This window comes from Cnephaeus nilssonii (assembly GCF_951640355.1).
Source record: "Cnephaeus nilssonii genome assembly, chromosome: 8".
NCBI lineage: Eukaryota > Metazoa > Chordata > Mammalia > Chiroptera > Vespertilionidae > Cnephaeus > Cnephaeus nilssonii.
Genome location: NC_137079.1, coordinates 78,045,477 through 78,051,476, shown reverse-complemented (window position 1 = coordinate 78,051,476; position 6,000 = coordinate 78,045,477).

Genomic DNA, 6,000 nt, shown 5'->3' with positions numbered 1-6,000 from the left:
CAGACTTCAAAGTTGTTATCTTGGCTATCTAATTTCTAAAATTAGTTGCCAAGTTCTAAGAACAAACTGTTTAATTCCTGATCTGTGTGTTATTCAACAGCAAAATTGGATAGAGTAGAATATTGGTAAATTAAGTCTCAGAATAAACAATTTTATGTACATGGAGATTTATAACATATTTAATTGTTAAAAAGCCTTTATTATTAATAATTGTTTTCTAGTTTCATCTTTAACATTTAAAATGCTTATAATTAATTTAATGGGAAGTATTCATTAATTAACATGATGCTACATTATAAATTTAGATTTCAAATTTGATTCACATTTGAATGTGTTTTGAAATGATGAGATTGATACAGCTCTTAGCATACTTTTATTTTTTAGAAACCAAAGGGAAGTTTCCTATTCTCAAAAAGAGCCAGTGATAATTATATTTTCATGTTTTGCCTCAAGTTTGCAGGATAAATATTCCCAATTCGTGCACAGGGGGTGAGTGTCCCTCAGCTCATCCTGCACCTTCTCCAATCTGGGACCCCTCTCACAATCCAGGACTGCTGGCTCCCAACTGCTTGCCTGCCTGCCTGACTGATTGCCCCTAACCGCTTCTGCCTGCCAGCCTGATCATCCCCTAACTACTCCCCTGCCAGCCTGATTGATGCCTAACTGCTCCCCTGATGGCCCGATTGCCCGTAACTGCCCTCCCTGCAGGCCTGGTCATTCCCCAACTGCCCTCCCCTGCCGGCCATCTTGTGGTGGAAATCCTGTGTCCACATGGGGGCAGCCATCTTTGACCACATGGGGGCTGCCATCTTGTGTGTTGGAGTGATGGTCAATTTGCATATTACCTCTTTATTATATAGGATACTTAGCTGAACATTGAGATTAAGCATATAACTAGAATTCACTCTTAGGGGATGCTTCCTTGTCTTCCACATTGGTTGTACCAATTTGCACTCCCTCTAGCATTATATGAGACTTTACAGGCTCTGCATACTTACTAGAACTTGATGTTGTCAAGACTTTTAATTATTCCTGTTCGTTTATTTTAATTTTCTATAACCACTGAAGTTTATCATCTTTTTTTATATTTGTTGATATACTTTTAAATGGGGTGAAAATATTTCATCCACTAAAGCTCTGAGGTAGATCTTATTTTGACTAGAATTATAGCATTGCTACCTCATTAATGACAATGACCAAAGCTGGAGGAAGGGACAGAAGAGGGAGGAATCGAGTCATGTTCTTCTATAATTTTACTCTAATATTACTCTGTTTCTTCTTAGGTCTTCTTCTGTCCCACTGGTTTACAGGTATTAGAGACCCAGTGAAGTTTGCATTTTGAGAAAGCATACCCATATACATATAACAAGTTTTGTAATGTCAGAATGAGCCATGCATAAATTAGATCTCTTATATATTACATTATTTTATATATTGGTCTTCACCTATTTTATTTTATAATCTTTATTGTCCTCTGGACAAAACTAAATTTTTAAGTCTCCCAGGTCATTATGCTACTAACATTCATAACCACCATCAGTGTTGGAGGATAAGGTGGGAAGCAAGAACCATACCCTTTAATTTAAAATTGTGAGAGGTTATTGAGTAAAAGCCAAAACTAACTTTCCCATTCAGATACCTGAAGTACTTCATAAAATCCAGCTTATCTTCTTTACATTCATCATTTATTTCAGATCATTTTGTATCTTAGTGATTAGATTTATTTCCTTTCAAATAGATCTGTCCCAAGCACCAATATCTTAAACACATTTACTACCTGAGATATTATCTACAAATAACAAATTTTATCACATATTCCCTTGTCTCTCTGTTGCCCCCCCAAAATCTGGATTCTTCTTGGCTCCATATTTCCTCTTTAGCTTAGCCTGAGAATGCCACATTTGACCTGGCATTAGCTCCAGCCATGTCTTTGACTTTTTGGAACTCCATTTTCAATCTTTAATGCATCTTTAATTTCCCTTAATTTGGTTCCTCCCTTGGTTTTCCTTTTACATATTTACAACTCTGAGTTCTTTATCTCTAATGTTGGACATTTCCTGCCCAGCCAGCATGTCTCAATGGTTGAGCATTGACCCATGAACCAGGAGGTCACGGTTCAATTCCTGGTCAGGGCATATGCCCAGGTTGCAGGCTCAATCCCCAGTGTGGGGCATGCAGGAGGCAGCTGATCAATGATTATCTCTCATTATTGATGTTTCTATCTCTCCCTCTCCCTTCCTCTCTGAAATCAATAAAAACTTGTTTTAAAAATTGGACATTTCCTAATGATATATCTTATTTTCCTTTCATCCTCATACTTTCAAAGCTGTCTCTTGGTTCTCATATGTTCTTAAAATGTAGATATCACATCAATGTAGAGAATATAAAATTGGTTTCCAATTCAAGTTCTAAAACACAAATACTCAGATCCTTTGTTCATATGAAATGAAACATTTTGTCAGAATCACATATGATGAAAATAGTTTGTTCCACTGTAGTAATATCTTCTTATGGCATATTAAGCACACTAATTTGTTAGTCATGTAATAGTTATATGTACAAGAGTTTTATAGTCAAACTAGAGGCCCGGTGCATGAATTTGTGCATGGGTGGGGCCCCTCCAGATGGCCTGCGGGGATCGGGCCGAAACCTGCAGTCCAACGCTGCCTGTAGCTCCTACCTGCTGCTCTCACTCATCCCAGCCCCACTGTGCCTGCCGTGGGCTCCCACCCAATCAGTCCCGATCAGGAGAGGCTCATGCTGCCGCAGAAACACTCTCCAGCTGTGAGCCCTGCATCTGGCGCCTTCCCGAGGGGAGTGGCCTGCGGGATCAGGCTGAAACTGTCTCTCCAATATCCCCCAAGGGGTCCTGGATTGCAAGAGGGCACAGGCCAGGCTGAGGGACCCCACCGATGCACAATGAAGCTGGGGAGGGGCTCCAGGAGGGCTCCAGGGTGTGTCTGACCCATCTCATCTCGCTCAGCCCTGATCAGCCGGACCCCAGCAGTAAGCTAACCTACCGTTTGGAGCGTCTGCCCCCTGGTGGTCAGTGCATGTCATAGCGACTGGTTGACCAGTTGACTGTTTGCCCCCTGGTGGTCAGTGCACATCGTAGCAAGCAGTTGAGTGGCCTTAGCATATCATTAGCATATTATGCTTTGACTGGTTGAACAGTCGGCCAGTCACTGAACAACAGAACACTTAGCATATTAGGCTTTTATTATATAGGATATGCTTGTGCCATTTGCTACCTGGGTCATCCTAATAAAGTTAGGATCTCAAATAAGCCCTGTGTTTCCCATTTCTGAAAATGGGAAAAATAAAACTGGTAGAGTGTGATAGTGTGAATATAAGTAAGTATGCGTTATTGGTAACATCACAGAGTAGGTGCAGCAAATTCCTGAAAGTCAAGCTACCAGCCACATAAAAAATATTTATTTTATTTCTCTCCACCAATTTCTAAAATGTGAAAACCACACCTGAAGGCAGCCTTTAGTCCATTGAGAATTTAGAAATACATGGCTTTCACTTTCCCTAGGTCCTATGCAATTTATTATTTAATTCCTATGGAATTAAAAAAAAATGCAAGGACTAGGGGCCAGACTGTTAGGTATATTGCATAATGAGTGCAAAACTTATCTTACATGCAGGATGTGGCTGTGATTTGAAATATGACACTAAGAAGTAATGTGCTGTGTTTTCTTAATATGAATCTTCCCCAAGAAATTGTGGCTGTGATGCATTTCTGAGCTCCTAGTTGAAGATTAATGTTTGTCGTTGTTTAATTTGAACTGATTTGATATTAATGCTTTTAAAGTTGAATGTACCATATTTACACAATTGTTATAACATGAAAAGTAATATTTAAAAAGTAAAACTTTTTTCTCTTTTAAAGAAAAAATTTTGTAACTGACACATTACATGACTGCCTCCCTAAAACTTGTTGTATGCTTAGATTATACGTATTGTTCTAAATGTAAAATGGTTAAGTCAGAATGAATACAAAGCTGCATTTACTTTTTATATATTTAGTTTGTTGCTTTATTCATTTTAATAAGCTAGCATCCTGAGTAGGGATAAATGCTAAGCATTTGAAAGTCTGATTAATTTGCTTTAATTTTGAAAGACTTTCACATACTTAGATCAGCTTGTAGTCTCCTAAGTTACCCAGGGACCTGAACGATCATTTCTTGAAGCAAGATGGATGTTTACCCTGTTTGGGATGCACTTAAATGGCAGCAGCCCTGACAATGGAAGTGACCTCTCTCTGGGTGTAAGGCTCAAGTGTATACATAGATTAATGAACTTCTTCAGAGAGTGATCACTGGACAGATTCTTATTAGTCAACCTATTCACTTGATTAAAGATGACTAATCATATTGTATTTTGAAGAACTCTCTTAATTATTAATTTGAGCCAAAGGAAACAGGGGAGCCAATTCACCTTAGCAACTGAAACTGTGCAGAGAACTGGACATTTTGCATTGCCATGAATTTACGCTGGTTAAGTGTGGAGAGGGAATATAAATTTTCGGCTGTTGTGTTCTGTCTAGGTGCAAGTGGAGGTAGGCCTTTGAGATTTAAGGCTTATAGAATCTGTAGCTAATTGATGGAAAATTTACCTTCTTTTAGAGTGTATTTTGCAAAGTGATTGTAAAGGTGCTTGCTGAATGCAACATAGATTTAATGGATAATCTGGGTTGTGTTGACTTTAGAAACACTCTTAGTTAAACAGAAACTAATTCTAGCAGCATTTTATTTTAATATTGTCACCTCGTGAATATTTGAGTTGACATTGATATAGAAGTATTTACTTTTAAAAGAAATGTTCAATGAATGTAAAATGCTTAATTTGAAGTGCAGCCTTTTTTTGCTGGTTAGCTATTTGAACAAGAAGGCATACTATATGTAAGATAAAGATTTTTTAAAACATGAAGCTCTTCAAAAATGATGTTTAATTCTGTCAAATTTCTAACATATGATTAGTTAGACTATTGTATCTCTAGAATGTCGTATAGGTGTGGGTTAGGACCATTATCTGCAGGGAATTTGTCTTAAATCTGTTTTCAGAAGGTACACTATGTTTTGCTTCTTAAGAGAGTCAGGAAAAAAACAGATTCTAGTTTAAATCATATACTTATTTTAAAAATTAAGAAAATGTAGTAAACTAACAAAATTTAAAAATAAGCTCTGCTAGCCGGTGTGGCTCAGTGGTTGAGCATCCATCTCTGAAACAGGAGATCATGGTTTGATTACTGGTCAAGAGCACCGGTCCAGGTTTCCAGCTAGATCCCTAGTAGGGGGCACGTAGGAGGCAGCCAATCAATGATTCTCTTTCATCATTGATGTTTCTATCTCTCTCTCCCTTTCCCTTCCTCTCTGAAATCAATAAAAATATAAAGATAAGACCTAATTCTAACTCTCAGGGAAAATAATAGATTGCATTAAGTTAATTAGGTATCTTATCTAATAAAGAGGAAATATGCAAATTGGCCATCACACCATCACAAAGATGGTGGCGCCCATAGCCACAAGATGGTGGTGCCCAGTCCCCTCAGCTCCGCCGGGGTCCCACAGTCCTTTCAGCTCAGCCAGGGGGGCAGCAGGCCACAGTGTGGCCAGACCCGCCCTCAGACCCCAGCCACCCAGAGCTGGCCTGAGGCACAGGCAAGCCTCGGATGTCAGCTGCCCAGCTGATGCCCGAGGAGCAGGCAAGCCTTGGTTGGCAGCTGCCCAGGGCTGCCTGAGGTGCAGATTACCAGGGCCAGCTGAGGCTTGCACAACTGGCAGTGGCAGCAGCAGAGGTGTGATGGGGGCATTGCCTTCCCCTGATCACCGGGTCGCCTCCTGCCCCTGAGGGCTCCCGGACTGTGAGAGGTGGCAGGCCAGGCTCAGGACCCCTCCCCCGCCAGTGCATGAATGTCCTGGACCAGGCCTCTAGTCTAGATATATAAAAGCCTAAGTGATCTGCTGACCAGACTGCAGGGATTGGGCCGAAACT